The sequence below is a fragment of the Camelus ferus genome, chromosome 2 (genome assembly GCF_009834535.1).
Source record: "Camelus ferus isolate YT-003-E chromosome 2, BCGSAC_Cfer_1.0, whole genome shotgun sequence".
NCBI lineage: Eukaryota > Metazoa > Chordata > Mammalia > Artiodactyla > Camelidae > Camelus > Camelus ferus.
Genome location: NC_045697.1, coordinates 73,832,099 through 73,853,188, shown reverse-complemented (window position 1 = coordinate 73,853,188; position 21,090 = coordinate 73,832,099). Strand labels below are relative to the sequence as shown.

The window sequence follows — 21,090 nt, the reverse complement described above, 5'->3', positions numbered from 1 at the left end:
CACAGTTCTGAAATATTTCTCATAAGCATAAAGGTGTTTGAATATAATACTATTTTTTTCTTTGAAAGGAAATGAGAAAGTCACTTATAAAATGCAATGAAACATACTTACTTAAAATCTGCGATATGCTGCAGTAGTCATGTGTGTGTATATATTTTGAAGTTCAAATTCTAATTTGAAGTTCTGTGAAATTTCAGAAAATACTATCTTGTCCAAGTTCTTTATTTAAAAATGAGAAAATAGTAATAAACTTCCTGCCCAGCCTCACATGAAAAGCCCAAGAACTCATTTGAACTCAACATGCATTTTTGCAATACCAAATATGTACTGATCCTGTTTGGCCTGTCTGAGAAGTGCATGCTTTGGACATATGAAGGTGATAAGCCTTGGAAAAAGATAAGAAAACAGACTTTCAAAACAGGTAAAGACATGCATATGAAAATGAATAATGCAGTCCAGAAGAAAGAATCCACTCTATTTCTGTAGGTCACCCCAAATGGTCAAATACAACACTGGCAGCAAGAACCAGCATCCTTTATCAAGAAACAGTTGTAGCTCAAGAGTTGTACCTTGGTGGTACTTGTATAGAATTTAAAGATTTCAGAAGATACCTCAGTGAGTTACACTGTGAGTGACTACTGGCTTCTGTTACCTGGCTATGTGGTTACATACTATTATGTCAATAAAAAAAATTAAGTCAATTCTTCTGATTACAGAAAATCCTCTGTATTTGGAAGAAGAGTAGAAAGAACTACTCTATCAGTTTGTACTTCATTTCACTAGCATCAAGTAGAATATTAATCATATGGGTTTTTTATGCTACTAAATCTTTGGAATCACAATTCTCTACAACTGTTGGTCTACATTCAACAAATATCTATTGTGGGCTTACAATGTTCCACTCACTGTGCTAGACAATGGCAATAACACTTTAAACAAAACAGAAATACAACTCCCACCATGAAACTTACAAATCACACTCAAATTCTACTACATTTTGAACCTTTAGTAATAAAAGCAATAGTGAAATAAAAATGCACTCAAAACACTGTGGCTTTACATTAAGCACACCCCCTTTTTTTTAATGAATAAAGAAGGTGTTTCAAAACCTTTGGAAAATTCGCATTGACGAATCATCTGTCTATAACTATTTTCCACTATGAACTAGATGTCAAGGACACTTGAATTCAGAACTAATATTTTAAATGATATTATCTCATCATGATGGTAGATGCTAAGAGATACTGAAAACAGTGTCATTTCTGCTAGCTAGAAGGAAGTTGTAACCACACAACTGAGAGAAAGGAAGCAGAAAGAAGAACATAAGCATTGCTCATCTTTCAGGAGGTTTGAGTCCAAAAGTCTATTTATAAATTAGTTGTTTAAAACTTAAGGTAGCTTCTCAAATAGTGTTTTTATATTTTTAAGTTTCTTTATTTTTTAAAATCTTTTATGGCTTTTTCCTTCTTAATGGAGGCACTGGGGATTGAACCTAGGACCTATACTCTATCACTGAGCCTGTAGCCCCACCTCCAATGTTTATATTTTGAAGTAGCCTTTTAAATACATAATGTAACTGAAATACTATCCAATTATAACAACATCAGAAAAAAACTACAGTTGCCAATATGTATGATATTTTAGCTACAAATGTTTCCTTGGCCCTAGAAATTCCTGGGAGACTATCTCAGCTATGCCATGTGGATCTGAAAGGCTAATTCCACCCATGTGTGCTGAATGTATGTATTTGTTTATCTTCAACTTCTGATGGGGAGGAATCAGGAGGAAAAAAACACAAAGAATAGTGAAGTTAAAATTATATCATTGCCTTTTTTTCCCACCATTTCATTCACCCATACATTCACCAAATATGTATTCAGTGCCTGCCATGTGCCAGCCACTGTTGTAGGTGCTGAGGCTACATGTGACCCAAACAATGCCCTTGTTCTCACGGAACTCACATCTCCTGGGGGGAGCAGACAATGAACAATTTATTTTCAAAAGCAGAAACAAATACTCTGCCAAGTGACCAAAAAAAAAAAAAAAAAAAATCCTAGTGAAAGAAAATGAGACAAGGTAAAGTGTGGCAGTTCTGTTAAATGGTTCTGGAACTTGTCCTTGTAAAACTAACACTCAAGGAGAGATTAGAAGGAAGGGAAGAAGCAACACATGTGGATATCTAGACAAAGGCTGTTCCAGGAAGAGAAAACAGCAAGTGCAATACCTGGAGGAAAGAGGATGCTCATCTGGTTCCTGGGACAGCAAGAAAGCCATGGAGATGAGAGTGAGGTAGAAAAAAGAGTGGCAAGAAATGGAATCAGAAACATAAACATTGGCCAGATCATCTGAGACCTCATAGGCCATGGAAAGGACTTCGGCTTTTACTCTTGAGTATGTGGGGATCCATTGATGGCTTTAAACAGAAGAGGACGCATGATCTGGCTTAATTTTTAAATGATCACTTGAATTTCTTGGTTGGGTAAAAGATCACAGTGAGGTGAGGAAGGGAATGCAAACCAGAAGCAGGGTGACCCATTAGGATGACACTGCAGGACTCAAAGTTAAACATGACAGTGGCTTGCAAGAGTGTGGAAATGGTGGAATGGTGGGAAATGGTCAAATTATGGACGTGTTTCAAAGCTAGAGTCAACAAACTTTGAGGGGTTGAATATTTTACCTGTTGTTTCTAATGTTCCCTTCATTCCCTGAAGTTAGGGAAGTGGGGTCTCAGAAAAACATTATACCTTTATGGATATTGCATTTATTTTTAAAGATCCCTAAGCAGAGCAAAACGATGAAATTTAAATTGTACCTCCTTTTCTTATTTTCTAGTACCTGGTACTGAGCAGCAAAGTAAGTAAAAGATAGAAGATGAGCAAAGTGTCCTCAAGGACCCAGAAATTAGCTAGTCAGTCACACCTTAGATCTGCAATGAATGAATCTCTACTGTTAGGATTAATAAGCACAATTACAGACTAAGCCTGGGGATTATAAGGCTGAAGCATGGTGGGGATATGAAGGGCTTACTAAGCAAAGCCACGCATCAAGTTTTGAAAATTAGTCTGTAATGGACTCTACTACTACTATTATCTTTGAAAGGAGCAGAAATAAAGTACCAGTAAAACTATAAATACATGTATATATTATCTATTTACATACTATACAGTGTATACAAACATTTTTGAAAGTTGGTTGCATTGTTTTGTAGAGATTGTTAGGATAGAATCTAACTCCTTTGTTTCTCTAATTTTTCTGCAAATTTAATTCATTCCATAGAATTTGAGCCACATACAGGCTGTCATTAAAACGAATCAATCAGAAGGTATAAGACTTTTTGGAAGGTAAAATTCAATTGTTAACATAAAAAAAAATCAAAAGAGTTGAGAAAATAAAATATAGAGAGAAAACAGGTGGAAAATATGAGAAGAAATTTAATAAACAAGAAAAATAAATTGAGGAAGCCTAATGTTGAATTAATGTAAGTTACATAAAGACAGACAGGAAAAAAAAAATAAAGCAGAATAAATAATAAGAGGTAAAACAGAAAAAGCTCCTAAAGCTGAATAAAGGCACTTTTCCCCTAGATTGTACAGGATCATTTAATGTTGGGAAGGAGGCATTTAAAAAGTTATGACTAGATATATTTGGACTCAGATATTCCTTTGAGCTTTTAATTTTCTGGTGGAGATAAAAAGATCAAAATAAGCACTTTAAAACAAAGTTATCTAAAAAAGATGAATCATATTAACATCAGATATCTCATAAGCAACACTGGATGAAGGACAGCAATGTGCCAATGTCCCCCAAGTTCTGAGGGAAAATTACTTTGAACCAGGAATCCTACATACCATTATTTAATCAATTAACTCTGAGAAAAATTTAATGCGCCTGGACATGCAAGGACTTAGTTTTCATCCCATGCACCATTTCTGGAAATAAAATAACTTGGGGACATACATCACTGAAAAGGGAAAAAAAAAAAAAAAAAAGAATCAGATACAGAGAAAAACATGGGACTAAAGCAATAAAGGACCTAACCAGGAGAATAATGAGAAGGAACTTTATCAGAATAATCAGAGAGCACAGAGAAGGAATGACCTTAAGAAGAACATATATTTCATTCACCAAGTGGTATAATTACGAAATTTGAAAAATCACTGCAATATGATGAAAACATATTTCTTCTATCAAGAACAACAACAACAAAGCACAGGAACACTATTTACAATAGCTAAAATATGAAAGCAACCTAAATCCCCATCAAGAGGTGAATGGATAAAGATGTGGTGCAGACAGACAGATGGGATGGAATATTACTCAGCCACAAAAAGGAATGAAATTTTGCCATTTGCAACAATGTAGATGGACCTAGAGGGTATTATGCTTAGTGAAATATGTCAGCCAGACAAAGACTAATACTGTATGTTTTCACTGATGTGTGTAATCTAAAAAATAAAACAAATGAATATAACAGAAACATATTCATAGATTTAAATAACACACTAGTGGTAACCAGGGGAGACAGGGATAGAGGGAGGGGCAAGATAGGGATAGGTGATTCAGAAGTACAAATTATTATGTATAAAATAAGATGCAAGGATGTCCTGTACAACACAGGGAATGTAGCCACTATCTTATAATAACTTTAAATGGAGTATAATCCATAAAAATGTTGAATCACTGTTATATACCTGAAATATACAGAAAATCAACTATTCTTTAATAAAAAAATAGAATTTGAGAAAAATGACAAGGTCACAGGAAAAATCAAAGTCCAAGTGTGAAAGGAAACTAAAACATGACATAATTTTGAGAAATCAAAGGAATTTTAGAAAATGAAATCCATTTTACCTTGATGCTTAAAATATCCTTGCAACAAACCAAGTTTTAGTGCTATAGGATCATTTTTTCCTTCTTTACATAGTCAATCACACCATTTGGTGTTATAGTGAATTCTATTTATTATAATCACATTGTAAATGCTGTTTTTTTTTTTTTTTCAGTTAGCATTAAGAAACAGCACAGTAGAAACCGCTATATGTGCAGAAGAGAATATATAGAATACAGATGTTGACAGAAGGCAGGGGAGGAAACGTAGATGGCAATGAGGAATACTAATTTTTTTGTTTTTTACTTCTTTCATGGTGTGGAGTCAGGAAAGTATGGTCTGAAATTGATAATTTTGAGAATTAAATGTATTACTGTGGGGAGGAATAACAAAGACATACTTTGATTATATCATTTAAAAATTTTTTGTTCTTACCATGTGCCTAAATTTTTGAAGTCACTGTGAAAACTAATCAATCAATCAAAAATCTCCCTTTGTAATGTTTATTTTCCAGAAATAATAGTTCATATTTAGGATGGAACTCAAGGATATTTCCAGCCAACACTTAGCAACAAGTCTGTCCGTAACTATGTATGTATGTACATATGTGAGGATCGGCTATGCACTTGGTTGCATGTTAATTATTGTGGGAAGATTCAACAGACATACAAGATGTGAGCTTGGTTCTCAAGGAAACTTCACATTGTTGAAAGACAGCTAATGACACATAAATAGCTAGTATAATTTTAAACTGTTAACTAATTGGAAGACACTCCAAAGTATCTTTTACACAGGCCCCAAATCCTATGACACCACCATGTAAGGAATTTTCATTCCCATGGGAAACTCCTGGGATTAACACAGCAAGGCTATTATCTATCTTTAAGCAAGGTATGCCAAAGAATCTGTTCTTGTTCTTAAAAATGGGATATGCAAGAGTAAGAATAAATAGCATCTATAATCCTTAGTCATTTTTAAGTCGAGCATACTATCATTTTATATTTCTATGGAGAAGCTTGTCTGTATCCTTTCAGTAGACCTAACAAAGACAGTAAAAGATGATTGTGAACAGATGACAGTATGGGCTCATAATTTGTATCCCCATTGAAAGACTAAAAGGGATGGAAATAATCCCTCATCTCTTTCTCCTAGAGATACTCTTCAGAGACTCTGCTTCTAGTCTTGTGCAGTCTCTGTCAGGACACAAGGTTGAGAAAGCTTTGCCAACTCCAGTGCCAAGGCCCATTCAGGCAACTGCAGAATCACACCTTTGAGCAGAGGGTTGGAAGCATCCTGGAAAATTCCTCACTTGACCAGGTTGTAAGCCAACAATTTCCATCTCATTATGATTTTTAAAAAACCATAGTATTAATTCTTTCCCATGAATTAGCTCTCTTCTTGCCTAATACACAGATGCTCAACATTTGCTTGAGGAATGAGTATTTATTCAGTCACCACAAATTTCCCAAGTAACATGCTGGATGCTTTATTTATGATAACTCACCTCACCCTCCCAGCAACATGTGAGATATGCGTTTTTAGTTGTTCCCACTTTACCGATGGGGTAGCAGATTCAGAGAGGCTAAAGCTACTGTGTTGAGTAAGAACATACATAGCTTATAAGAAGGCAAGTCAGGATTCAAAACTAGATCTTAACTCGAAAAACCAGATTGTATGATGACACCCAGCTATTTAGGAGTTGATTTTGATTCGTTAGAAATAAGGAGGCAATATGGATCCTGGGGGGTGGGGAGTGGGGGAAATAGGGTGAAAAGCAGAAAGATCTAGAAGAGGGTAGGAGAGAAAGCTCACAGAGGTGAGAACATCAAGGAGGAAGAAATTACAGTCACAATGAACAGAGTGAAAAAGGGCAGGGCAAAGGAAGCAGAAATGGAAAGGGGCAGAGCAAACGGCCACAGTAAAATATTCTATAGGGCTTAGTGATAAATTTGGAAATAGGGAAATGTCAAGGATAATTCACACTGTATGAGGAAATTATTTAATCCTATATCCTGGTTTCTTCCTTAGTAAAATGGGGATAGTATCACCAACAAAAATAGAGATGATGTGAGAATTGAATAAAATAATCTCTGGAAATGCCTACTATGAGGCTTAACACAATGAAAGAACTTAGTCAATATTGGCTATTATTAGAATGGTAAATACCCTGCTATTCAATTTGAGGCAACTGTCTCTACCTTCCCATGCCTCAATTTTTTTTCTCATTTATTCTGCAACAAATAGTCTCAAAAATTTGTTCAATAAAAATCTATGATTCTGTTTGAAAATGAACTATATTTTTGCAAATCTGATGAATAATTTATTGAAATATTGAAGTAAAGGTGGTGAGAATCAAGGTGGCACTATCTTCCACCTTAGTAGTAAGTAGTAGGAAACTTCTCTAGTTCACACAGCCAGATCTGTAACATAAAAACATACTCAAACACACATACACACACTCAAAATAAAACCCAGAGTCCAGAAAAATCTGTTAAAAGTCCAAAGAGGTAGATTAAAAAGTTTTGGATAATTTGTTACAAGTAGGAAAGAGTTTGAAATATCTTTTAAACGTTCATAGTTTGTAATAGAGCACTTTTTCATTGAAAACTCCTTCTTCTCATTTATAACATGTTTTCACCCTTTTAGACACTTTTCCATGTTTAAATACAGTTGCTTGGTATTTAGTTGTATGAAGACCACCACCTTACTAGTATATATTTTCCAAAATTATCACTTACCTTTTTTCACCCTTTATCATGATTGTACCAGATAAGAGGGGGATTCCCCCATGTATTGTAGATAAAGCTTCTTAAAGTAGTTCCATACAAACATACCCAGTGATTTTGAAAAGCAGTTCTATATGTAGTAGGAATGGCATATTTTCACAAATAGAAATAATAGATGAGAAACAATTTTTCAAAACCAGAGAAAATGGTGGCTCTAACCCCAACTTGTCTGTTCCCATGCAGGTATGTAGTCATTTTATTAGAGATGGGTAAGTTGCCATAATAGCTTCTAAAAGAGTCTGAGTCAGCTGGGTTATGAAAGAGAGTGACACTTTTTAGAGCTTCGTCACCTTCAGTCGTTGGATACCAAAGCGCTTACTCACTTGTCCGAGTTAAAAGCTACTATTTTAAGTTCAAAGTAGAAAGCTCCTTTCGGGTGGTAATCATAGTTTAAAATAAACAATGTGGGGGGTTGGGGAAAAGCCCCCTTTAAGCATCCGCTGTTTTCCCTCCAGGCAAGTTTTACTACAATGAGTGCCTTCTTATTCTCTATCAGTATTCATGACCCAGGTCATTAAACAGTTTGTGAGATACAGACCGCCCCTTCCCCCTCTGTTACATCACTAGTGTTCAGAACTCTGGACTCGTGTGTGTAAACATTGAAGCCACGTGCGCTTGACACATGGGAAGGCATCAGGATGACCCGGAACTCCTACGCAAGAGGGAACACCCTGGCGCCAATCTTAACATCACCAAACGGGCCGTTTGTTTTCATGTGTGAGTGCCTATGTGATTCTTCAGCAGTCTTCTGAAGGAACCATATGAAAGCAGTTTATATAAAAGACCCTTCATGTGCACCTTCGTGATATTTGGAAAAATGCATCACATTAGTATTTTTTCATTTTATATTCACAGGCAGTTTTACTATGGTTTGTTTAATTAATATTTAACCATTTCTACCTAAGAGGATTTAACTCATATATTAAAGTCCAAAACTGAATGAGGGTGCACACACAAATGCTCACTCATACACGCTCTCAACGATAGTTGGAAAGAGAAAACAACCTAAAATTTCCACATTGCTTCTTGATACATGTCTGCACGTTAATCGATCGTTTTGATATAATAGAGACAACTGTGAGTCAGTCTCATCTGACTACTGAATAAATCGATGTTTACTGAATGCTTGCCACTTCAGGTAAAACAAAAGTCTAGTCAAACAAAGTTAGATTTAAGCCCTTTCTTGGCAGAACTGCATTAATTTATAACCTTTATCAAATTCTGAGCACTTTCAGCTTGTAAGCATACATGATTTACTGTCCAATAAAGGTATATAAGAAGAGGAGAAAATATTAATGTTCTAATAAAGGATAAGATCAACCCTGTGAAAGCTCAGAAGCATTCAGATATGGCACTGCCCTTAGTGGGAAAGTAATTTCACACAAACTCTCACTATTTGGGGTCTAGGGTAATTAAGATAAATACATCATCTTCAGGCCAAAACAATGAAAAGCATACAAATAAACAAATGAAAACAATTCTTTTAGCTTATAATCTCTTTTCACCATATCTTAATTCAACATATTAGAAAAGTACAATTGATAGCCGATAACCACTAAATAAGTTATATCTTTTCAAATTCAGAAGGAACTTTTACTCAGCAAGAAAGATGAAAAATGCCTATCCTCAGCTTTCATTGTGTTGGTTAAATAGGTCACTGTTTTGATAATTTCTTCTAAAAGAAACAGATTCAAACGTTAAACAGCTAAAACTTAATTTCTAAGCCTCATATATAAATAATAGATTTGGACAGATAATCTCTAAATTATTCCAGATCTAAATTTCTCTTATACAAAACATTACTTGGTGTTTGGTTTATCTCTTGGGGGAAGAAATCCTTTATTTTTAAAAGTTAAACAAATTCCTTCCATTTACAGTACCATATTTCAAAGATTCTGATCTTTCCTCTAGTATAAGATAGTGTAATTAGGAAAAAATATATTCTATGAAAGAAGAGTTCAAACAGGCCAACTTTTTAATTCACTACAAGTTCATTTTTGATGATCTAATTTCAATTCTTTGTTAGGCAAGAAGGGTTCTATTTTTGGATAATCAATGATGACATCCGTCCAAAATGACCCTAAAATGCAATACAAAAAGAACTCAAAATTTGTTCATATTATAAATATTCCAATCAGTCAGCTTACAATTAACAATGAAAAAAAGCATCAGGAAACATATACCAGATTTACACAGGATTGGATATTTAAATTCATGGTGTTTTTTTTTAAATGAGACTTTTTTTTAAAAAATGATAAATATAAATGAAAACTCTTAAAGTCAATCTGAGAAAGGAAGAACAAGTCCCTAAAAATAGATATTTAATTAAAAAAAAACCCCAACAATCCTTAATATGTAATTAAAAATAGAGGAGGGTTGAGGGAGGTGTGGTGATGGGGAACTGAAAAGGGAGGTGGGGAGGGATGGGGACAGGCAGAACAGGACTGGGTATGGAGGATGATCAAATAATAATTTTGAGTATTCTGTGGTCAGAGAGTCTAGTTGGGCAAGTCAGTTTATGAATTCTCTTGCATCTGAAGGTGTTTACAAATAAGAAAACACATTTTTTAAAAAAAGCATTTGTGAGGCTGGGCAGCAGGGACAAGTGCACCATAAATTACAAACAGAACCAAGGCACAATTTGCCCACATTTCCCAAAATCACACACAAAAAAGTCTGACATAACTGGTTCTGTTTTTCTGCAGGAGGAAAATGAAACATTAATCCTATATTAAGGCACAGTCTCTGAGGCTTTGGTAGGAAACCTGCATATGGGGCAGATCCTGACCTAGACATCTTGATCTCTGGTTCATGACCTCATCGGAGCCAGACAAGGACTCCCTGACTATGAATTAAACTGTTTGATTCCTCTGCGCCCGCGCCCACGGACACACAAAGCCTGTACTCTCAGCTGTTACATAAGAGTCTCTGGAATCCCAGGATGGTGTTTGTAAATAGCACTGCCATGCGCACGGTACCCATGTGTCAAATGTTGATGTGGCCGCGTGTAATCGGAAGGCGAGAAAGTGTCAACAAGCTCCAAAGAGAAACCTCGTGTTTTTCTTTGGTCCTAAAAAAGAGCATGTGGGTGTCGAGAAATTTTCCCTAAGCGAGATTTTTTTTCCTTGTCCCACTCCCCATCCCCTCCCCAGACACCACAAAAAAAAAAAAAATTAGTGGGAAGAGCTGGAGGAAATGACCAAGCTCCAACACATTTCTTTCCTTCTTTCAGTAGCTCCTGACCTGAGGACAGAATCAAAATTAACTGCCGTGCCTAGGTAAATTTAGGGCAAGTTTTGTAACCAGAACAATGCATCCTAAATGCACGTTCTACCATTCTCATCCTAAGGCTTCTCTTTTTCTCTGTTCATTTACTTCAGTGCCTATGGGAATACTATGAGAGAGGATTCAACAACCACTAGAAGTACACTAAATAGGCAAACTGTCTGCAAAGTAACAGTCTACATCCAAATAAAATTACGGTATGATCCTTTCAGCAGAGTATCCAATGGCTGTGTCTGAGTGAACAGAAACATAATTTAGTATTTTACCTGTCTCCTTATTTTAAAGTTCACCCTCATCTACATTCATTGTATCTCTTACCATGGGTTTATTAACAGAAAGTAAGTAAACTCCATTCCTTAAGGAGGAAATTTTTACCAATATTGAAGAAAGATGACAATGTTAACAACTAAGTATTTTACCCCTAAATCTGGAAAAGTTTCCCATAATCTTCAAGATTAATTGAAGCATGACAAATTATAACAATGAAAAAATACTGATGCAGAACTGTCAGTAGTAAATTAAACTTGTTTTTGAAAATACCTTTGACTTCAACAAAATCTCATTTTTCTGTCCTTTAAAATGCCATATCCTATATCTTTTACACACCCGATAAAAATGTTTTTAAATTATATATTAGTTGATGTCTATAAAATTTCCTACTTGAAAAGAATCACATTTAAGAGTAAGCAGGTTAAGTTTCAAAATACTGAAAATTTAGCTCCCAAAGTTAACCAAATGTTCTTTCCAATTTTGATCTCTAATAGAAACACATAATTAAATCATAGTAATTTTTACAGGTAAGCTATTAGCAAAATGTCTACTTCGTTTTCTGCCAATGTTTTCCTTCAATCTATAATACAGTAGAGAATTCCAAAATTAAATTACAATTTTAAAAATTTCAATTTTATATACCGTAACTTCATAACAGAAAAAAAAATAACCATTTAGGTGGCTGGATAGGAATAAAGATAGATTAAATCTAGAATGCAAAGTTTAAAATAAGTGCTTTTACTGAAATGGACCTGCTCCTCTTTTTAATTAAAAAAAAAATTTATGTGGTATTTTTAGGATGGAAGATTTGTTCTTCTCACATGTCTTTTATTTTTCCAGTTTTACTGAGAAATAACTGACATACATCACTGTGTGGTCTTCCCTCATGTTTGAAAGGTATCCACATATAGTATTTTTCCTTTTTTCAGTTAAGTTTGATACATGAACATATGAATAAGTGAAGAAGTGTTTCAATAACTGAATTCACTTTTTAAGATGCTCACTTTAATTTCATGAACTATCAAGCACTTTATTTGCAGAAGTGGTTTCTTGTTCTGACGTATGCAGTAAAACAAAAAGCTAATAATCATCCAAACTAATTAGTGGGTGTCCAAAAGTAATCCTTTTAATGCAAAAATCATGAAAGGTTATAAAAGAGCTGACAAAACTTTACAGCCAATGGCAAATATGAAAATTCTATAACTTCAAAGTAAGAGACTTCAAACAAAAATGGGAAAAGTGCTGAAAGAACAAACAAATTAAAAAATAAATTAATAGGAACAAGACAGTATGTCAGGGATGGAATCTGGGTGTGGTATCATTGTATTATTTTCAGATTCTGGTGCTTTACTTTAGAATCAGCACAACCAATAATTAAGGTTTTTTTTTAATGGGTGCCCTTGTTTCTCAATGCAGACAGGAAAGAAAAACAGGAGAAATAACTCGCAGGTGGACCTCTATCCTCTGACCTTCACTAATATTAAGCTTTTTTCCCTTTACATTGCAAGACACAAAATATATCAATTTGAGGAGAAATATGACAATAAAACCCATCTTGAAAGTTGGGTGAATAGTTTCCATTAGTGTAACTGGAGCACAGAAACTCAGTTTAATATTCTATCAAGAAAATAAGTGACTTGATAAGGCAGGTTTTAGCGATGGCTAATGAGGCATGACAAAAGTAATTAAAATAATCATTTGTGACATCTACAAATTCGTGGCAAATCTCAAAATAGTCAAAGTAGTAAATGAAAAGCATCATTTCTATGGCATACCTTCATGGGAGAGCTGTGTTCTATGTCTGACTGTGGGCAATTCTGCTCTCTGCAGAGAACAGTCCATCAAGCAAAAATTCACAGCCTGCTGTTTTTCTTTTGAATATAGTGTATCTTTCATAGTAATTATTTATAAAAAAGCAAAGCTAAAAATATAAACAAATCAAAATATCCCTACTTTGTTTGAAAAGGCTTACAAGTTTTAGAAGTGCATTAAAAAAAGCAAAGATGGAAAACTACACTCAAATTCAGTGAACGACTTTCTGATATGATGGAGATACTACTATAAAAATCTGTTGTCAGCTGAGGTGGTTCAAAAAGTGTTACAAGAAACAAAAGATAAAAAACAAGTAAGCTACTGATTTCTCCCGTAAGAAAGACCAGACCTATATTTTACCTTATTGCTTTGCATAACAATCACTACATCAATTTCTTGATGGGTTACAGGTTCTAACAGAAGTGTCTAACTTGGGCATGGCTGTCACCAATATACAATAAACCTACAAGTAATGCTATAATCATACTCTCAAAAGGTGGAATTCTGGGTCATTTCTGTAGCTATTCCTTGGGAAAGTAATGATTACAGCAACTACATGAAGCTAAGACATGTCCTTACTGAGTACAATAACACATTATACATTATTAAAACGGAAGGCTTCAAGATCATTGGCTCTCCCCTACTCTGTCACTAGTCATGGTGCCAAGCTATGGGATCCAACTGGCAGCAACCCAGTATTCTCATCAGAATAAAAGGGAGCGAAGTACTGCTCAACAAGAAGAATGTTTGGTATCTAGAAATACAGTTAGAAATTCAAATAAAACCAACCCCAATTAATTCACCCTGTGTGTCCAAAATTATACATCCTAATTGCATAGAGGCTAGTCCTAAAAATCTGCATCCTCTTACCATTAATAGTCTGTAAAAAAATTCTGCTGGTGCTTCTAAAGACTGTAGCTATGTGTAGCAAAACTGGAGGACCATCAACATTCTGACCCTAACTTTTTCCCACTTTATCTTCGCATCACAGAGACTGCTGCAGACCAATTTCTTTCTTAACTCTATTTTACATCTATATTGTTAATAATGTTGCTATGAATATTCAGGTACAAGTTTCTGTGTAGACAACTGTAAGCATTTTAAGTCTCCTTTTATGACTTTCCCCACATAGCCTAGATTGTAGCTACACTTTTATTATTAATGATAATGAGGTGGTATGCATAATGGTTAAAAGACTGGTTCTTGAGACAGACTGCCTAAATTCAAATCCTAGCTAAGCCATGTCCTGGCTGTGTGAACTTGGTCAAGTTATTTAATATCACTGTGTTTTAATTTCCTTGCCAGAGACGGGGATAATAATAATACCTACTTCTAGAGTTGTGATGAGAAATGACATAACTTACAATATCATGAAACATTAAAATGACTTAAAATATTTTTAATGCAGAGGTCATTTTAAGCAAAAAATAATTTTTGAGTATACAAAAACCTATATCCTGATGCACATTTTGATAAGGCATGGTAGTACAATCACATAATTAATGAAGTAGAACTAAAACTTTTCTGTTTTCAGGAGAAAAGGCTTAAAATGATCTAATCATGTGGTAAAGATACAGAACTGAATATACACATACACAAATGTACAGGTCAGACTGGGGAGATCTGAATAAGATTGGTAGACTGCGTCAATGTCTGTCTCCTGACTGTGACATGATACTATAGTTTTGCAAAATGTTACCACTGGGGAAAACTGGGCTGAATGTACATGGCTAGTTATTTCATACAACTGTACATGAATCTACAACCAACTCAATAAAATTTCAATGAAAAATAGGTTATCCCAATATAAATTTGTTAAAAATCATTAAACTGTATGCTTACACTAGACCACTTTTATGGGACAACTGCTGTAGCCAGTAGAAGTTACATTTAAGGAAAAAGCACCATCCTTACTACCATCATTGCTAGCACCAACTGTTTACATTATTTTTCTCTGATGCACTGAGAATAGATTACACATTTTCTAATTTAATGGCATTTTTTTTCTAATTCTATGTCATTCATTAAGGCAAACTGCCCCGTGCTCTTATTGAGAGTAATTAACTTATAACATTGTGTAAATTTAAGGCATACAATGTGATGATTTGTTATAGGTATATATTGGGAAATTATTACTACAATAAGGTTAGTTACATCCATGACCTCATAGAGTTATGACTTCGTGTGTGTGGTGAAAATACTCTTAGCAACTTTCAAATGTATAACACAGTATTGCTAATTATAGTCACCCTGCTATGCATTACAACCCAGAACTCACGCTTTTTATAACTGGAAGTCTGTACCCTTTGACCACTTTTACCTCCACCCTGGACCTCCAGTTTAGTAAATCTTGACTGAATAGTACACCAGATTCTATTAGACTGAAAGGACATAGAAATCAGTACCTTCCTTTCAACAGACATAAATATAATTTGAAAGAAACATTTATAGTATTTTTAGTGAATAAACCAGTTTATTTTATGTCTTAAATTATCCTTCAAAAACACCTCATCCCAATTTACTTATCTTACTTAATTCTCAGATTATTTGGAGCTTGATTTCAACTCAGTTTGAGGAACAACCCTTACTAAGCATGAAATATCCAAATTCTTAAAACTGCAGGTAGGTTGACATCATCACTGAAATTATTTTTACACAAAATATTGAAAATCCACTTACTATCTGTTTATACTTCTTAAAGCCTGGCGCATTTAACTGCATTTCCTGACGAATGGAGAAAGCATAAGCCAAAGCTGACAGGACTTTGTTTTGGAATGGGCAACCAAAATTCATTTTACTGAGAAAAGATTATATATCTACCTTACATAAGGGATTTTCTGCAATGTACAACCTAGGGTCAAAATAATGCTGGAAATAAGCAGATATATACAAGTCTTCTTGGCTTGCAGTCACAGTGATTCAAGGTCTCCTGCTCTACCCTCTCCTCTTCCAGAACTCTTCTCTCCTACTACATACCAAACCAACAGATGTACTATATAACCTCCTTAAATAATGTCACAGTACTCACGGAGTTTTGGCAGTGACTCAAAAATAGAAATTGGAGATTTAGACCAAGTAAATACTGTATATTTGGCAAAATCATTTGTGGCTGTGTTCTTCAGCACAGTGTCTAAGATAACCACCAGCTCTACTTGGCAACCCGACTCTCCCACAGTTTAGACTCCAATTGTAAAGCTGGCTTGTGAGATGTCTTCCTGCTACTGGCTTCAGTGCCACTACTCCTCCTAAGGACTACTGTGCAATGGTGTCATCATAGTGCAGAAAATGTTATTTCAGTGAACCAACACGGACAGTTAGCTGGTCCAAAGTTTTAACCTGTCCCCATGACAGGAAACAATTACAGTAGAACAGTCTACATGCTTGTTAACGAAACAAAGAAGACTCCCTCTCGTAATTTCAGACAGCTCAGTAAGACTATTAAATTCTACTAAACAACAGCAACGTCAACAACAAGGACAACAACTGAACTTGCAGCAGAAGCAATTAGAGCATAAAAAAGCACATCTAACATTTTCTAAGTATTAGACATTCTAGATGTCAAACATCCACAGCTTTTGAGAACGTTTTATTTCAAGGTCATTTCTTAAGAATTCATAAAAGTTTACTAACTTGGATTTGGGGTAGAATGAAAAATAGAGTTTCTGCCAGGTGTGTCTGTGAATCATAAGAAGAACTTCTTAATGAGATCAGCAAATAAGGAAATACACTTCAATAGTGACATGTGACTTACAACACTGTGTATGGGTGGAGCCTAGGGGAAATTGATAGAGACATTTTAACTCCAACAAGTGAAACCAAAACATTAACTCCAGTCTTTGTTACCCAATACAAGCCCAGTGCCCAAACAGGACTTGGGAAGTCTGTCATAATAACTCCCGGGCAGGTGCATTTCACTTGTTCTGGAAGTGATGTTGACCTGCCAAAGTAAGTCCAAATGCCATTGAATCAAAAATCATATCAATCCTTCTGGATCCTGGCATGGACCAGCACAATGCCAGATCTAATTAGAGCCTTAAGAAGAGTTTGTTAAACATGTGAATTTAAACAATCAAGAGACTTTCCTCATTCCAAGTTCTCTTCTCACTAGCCATCAGTTCAGTAAGAAAATAAGCAAAACAATATTGTAGTCTAAGAAATACTGTCCAGTTATTGTCCACTGTCACTCACTCCCCTAAAAATTCAATTACCCAAGACAGTTCAAGCCATGAAATTTTTGGAGAATCCAGGTAGTACTATCACAAACATGGTCAATGAAGAGCTGAGGTTATATTTTTTTATTGTAAACTATTTCATACTGATTCAAATAATTTCTTTTCTAATAAAGGAGAAAGTGGTGCTTACTCAGATTGGTGAATAATATGCACATCTCCTGCTTATAATCATTGAAGCCACTCATACAATATTAATCAGCAACTATTTTCAGAATACAAACAGAATGCATAAAATAAGAGTCTAAATTAAATGACAGAAAAGAGCAAGCTTTCATGGTCACAATCAAAATTTTTAAACAATGTAGTGTTCTTATTTATCAATGTAAGTAGGAAATATTATACCTATTATTTGTTGAATAGCCTGAAAACAGTTGTATATACAACATTTGAAAAGTTTCCCCCCAAAAGTTAGATACTACTGCAAGCAAAAGGAATTATTTTAAATTTTGAATTGCTAGAATAATTAATCATAGTTTTCTCAACAAATAGTAAGCATTAATGCTAAGCTCTTATTTTCTTTATTATTTTAGGACAAATAAAAACTAACCAAATGAGCTGTTTCTATTCCATAGAGAAGAGTAATATGTCTCCCTTGTAATCATGTGAAATAACCTTTAGTGTCAATAATTAAAGTAAATGTAACTGCTTTCCCAGAGATCAAAATAGAAAGAGTTACAAAGTGAACACAGAACAAGCAGTTTTGGAATTCTGATTTATGGAGTAATGTCCATTATTGTGCTTTCCCCTCTGCCCATCTTTTAATCAAACACATGCCTTCAAAACTTAAGTTTGACTTTCCAATCCTCCACTAATACTTCTCTGCTTAATATATTTAAAAAATCAGTATGTATTGTGTTGAAATTTATATTCTACTTTAAACCCATTATGAAACACACATGTAAACAGGGAAAAGACTATAATTCCCCTCCAGTACTTCAACTTTTCATTAAAATGCAAATATAATGATTTCATTAGCCAGGCAACAATACCCACAGTCTTAAACCAAACCAAACCCAGTATCTTTTCTATGTACATTACAACTACCCCTAAGATACTATCTTACTCTTATGTTGGACCATTTATTGGCAAATATTTTTGGATCTGGGTTTGTCATTATTATCCCTGATTGGAGAGAGAAAAGCACAATGTGAGTTGAGATTTTAAATTTAGGATGTGACAAGTATAAAAATATCTCAATACATTTAAGCAAGCAACTGGAAAATGACCCTTCTTCAATTCCTAAACATCCACGAAGGGGGTAGGGGGCCAGGGGAACTCACTCAATGCAATTAAAAGTCTTTCATGAGGGCAACCCCCAGTAAATTTCACTTATGTTTCACACTCGACCTTCCCAGAAGTCTACCCAGGCCATACTTTATTTTGTCATAGGTAGAAAACTCTCCATAGAAACTGTTAGCTTAATTATCACTAGACAAGCAGTCTCAATGAAAAACATTCAGCAAGACTCGAGTGTATGTGTGAAGAACGCGGCGGAAGACCAGGAGAAAAGGGACACACAGAACTGCAGAGAGATGAAAGACTCAAGAAAAGAGAAGAGCCAAGAGAGAAGAGAAATTGGGAAAGGACTGTTAGAAATCTGCTCTCTACTTCTCCGTTTCTTCGCTGGGATTGGGTTTCATTTCTCTGGGCGCCCCTGACCTTGCAGTCTTCCAACTCTCCACGCTCCCCCTCCTCCCGCCCGCCCCCTCCCCCGGCCTGCGCCTGCCTTTGTGTCTGCCTGTCACTTACCGGGGAACCCGACGAAGCTGATTCGGGAGACGCACAAAGCCAGGACACAGACTTGCCCACAAATTCTCCTACACGCATTCCCCAGGCTGGAAGGTACAGCTAGCCCATGGCAGAGCTGATGTACCTGGAGAAAAGTGGGTTCGGGTCTTGTTGGGGGAACCAGAGAAACTATTCTTTCCTCTCTCGCTCAGCACCGCTAACAAAACGCGCGGACTTCAGGAAAAACAAAACCCCAGTGAGTGGACTCCAGTTCCACTCGGCGTGACACTCGCGGAGCGCACCCCCGGGAAAGGGGGCACGGGGCAGAAAGGGGCGGACGCAAACGCACATCCAAACCCAGACCCCCAGCGGAGAAAAGGGTCGAAAACCACCCCGTCAGTGTTCTTTCCGGGGTGGGTGAGGACAGACCAGAGGCTCGTTCGCCTTCCACGAAGGAAGAGGGGGTGGGGAAGATTCAAGGGAAAAGTCTTGCCCCCCAAAGCTGAACTATTTTAGAAAGGAAAGCAGAGAAAAATCACTTTCCTGGGGATAAAAGGCCGGGAAAGCGGTCGGCCGGACTCACAAAGGTAAGTTTTCTGGGTGAGGAAGACACGAGCATTAGCGGGAGAGAGAAGCGAACACAGAACTACAGGTTTAAAGTGGGGGGGGGGGGGGAATTAAAACTATATTTGTCAGCCATGTTGAAGAGGCTCCAGTAATTTGTGAAGCTTCCCTCTTCCCTCTTGGTATTTGTGGGTGACACTGCAGGCTTTGCTCCCCAGTCCCCGCAAGCCCGAGAGAAAGCGAAGGGGAGAGGAAAGTGGGAGTTCCGCGGCATAAGAGAAGCGCTCTGACCTCGTTCTCGTCCCTCAGCCTTGCAGCAATCCAGCAGTTGCAGTCGGGTCTCCTTTCTAACAAATCCTAAAGGGCAGCCATCTTGCTTCCTTCTGCTTCTCTACGAAAGCAGCCTAGCCTCCGCATCAATATTCATAAGGCAGTTTGACGTCTGTTCTCATCACTCGGCGGGGCCGGCGTCTCGGGGCGGCCGCGGCGAGGGGGCGGACGTGACTCGCATGCGAGCCGGGCCTGGGCGCGCGGCGCTCGCGAGGAGGCGGCGGGGCCGCCCGAGCTCTCGCCGCTGCCGCTGCCGCCGCTCTCCTCCTCCGCCTCCTCCACCCGCTTCCTCCCCCTCCTCCTCTCCCTCCTCCACCGCCCCGCCGCCTCCTCCCACTCCGCCCGGCCGCCGCCTCCTCCGCCCCGGCCTCTGCCGCCGCCGCCCCGGGGCCCTCGGCCCCGGGTCCCGGGGAGTCGGCCCCCCGCCCCGGGCTTCCCGCACCAAAGCCGGCGGCACCTGGGGCCGAAGCAGGGGGCGCGCGGTCGAGGCCGGGGCCGGGGAGCAAGCGGACGGAGCGGTGCGCCCGGAGGAGCGCGAGGCGGGCGAACGCTGGGGAAAGTCCGGCCCCTGGACGCCGCCGCTAGACCCCGGGGCACCCCCCGGATCCTCAGGTCTCCACCCGCGAGACACGCACGAAGGGGGAGGTGGCGTGGGTGCCTGGCACGAGGATGCGAGACCCCAGCTGAACCCTTAAAACTTTGTTGTTACCGCACCCCACCGCCCCCTTAGAGTAGGTGCGCACCCCCCCGCCGCCCTCGCACCCGCCCCGACTCCCAGGTCCTGACAGGTACCCCCTCACACGCCCTTAAGCGCACCCGTCTCCGCCCGCGCGGGCCCGCACCGCACCCCCTGGTAGGTCCACCAGCCCCGCCTCACCTCGCCCCCGCTTTGGCATCCTCTCCACGCGGCCGCTTTAATCTCACTCAGCAGAAGCACTCCCCAGTTTCGCGGAGGGCATGCCCTTAGTGCTTTAGGGGCCTGTAGTTTTAAAGACTCGACAAATTGGGAAATTGACCGAGGCCCGCTTCTCCCCGCCCCGGCACACCTTCTGTTTACTTTGGCCACGTGGGCTGGGAAGGCAAGGGATTCACGCAGATCCAGGCGGACTTTCTCACCGGTGATTCTACTTCTCGCTAGATTAGGTTGTAATCTAACAAACCTGCACTTTCAAATGCTTACGTTTACTCCCGTAAGAGCCTTTATTTTTGAAAAAAATTCCCAGCCTTATAATTAAGTGATGAAGAAATCGACCGG

At 37.8% G+C, this 21,090-nt stretch overlaps 1 protein-coding gene across 4 annotated transcripts in view; it reads right to left on the bottom strand.

Moving 5' to 3' along the window:
• Positions 1-20,844, bottom strand: part of TET2 (tet methylcytosine dioxygenase 2) — a 123,802-nt gene extending 102,958 nt beyond the window's left edge. Inside the window, exons 1-2 of one of the 4 annotated variants that reach the window (XM_032461094.1) lie at positions 19,797-20,106; positions 18,963-19,086 (exon numbers count right to left, since the gene is read on the bottom strand). The gene's annotated coding sequence lies outside the window, so the exon portion shown is untranslated. Of the gene's footprint in view, positions 1-7,566; positions 7,779-18,962; positions 19,087-19,796; positions 20,107-20,712 lie in introns of those variants that run through there. The other 3 variants (XM_032461105.1, XM_006184616.2, XM_032461121.1) reach the window with 3 other exon arrangements.
• Between the last annotated feature and the right edge of the window lie 246 nt (positions 20,845-21,090).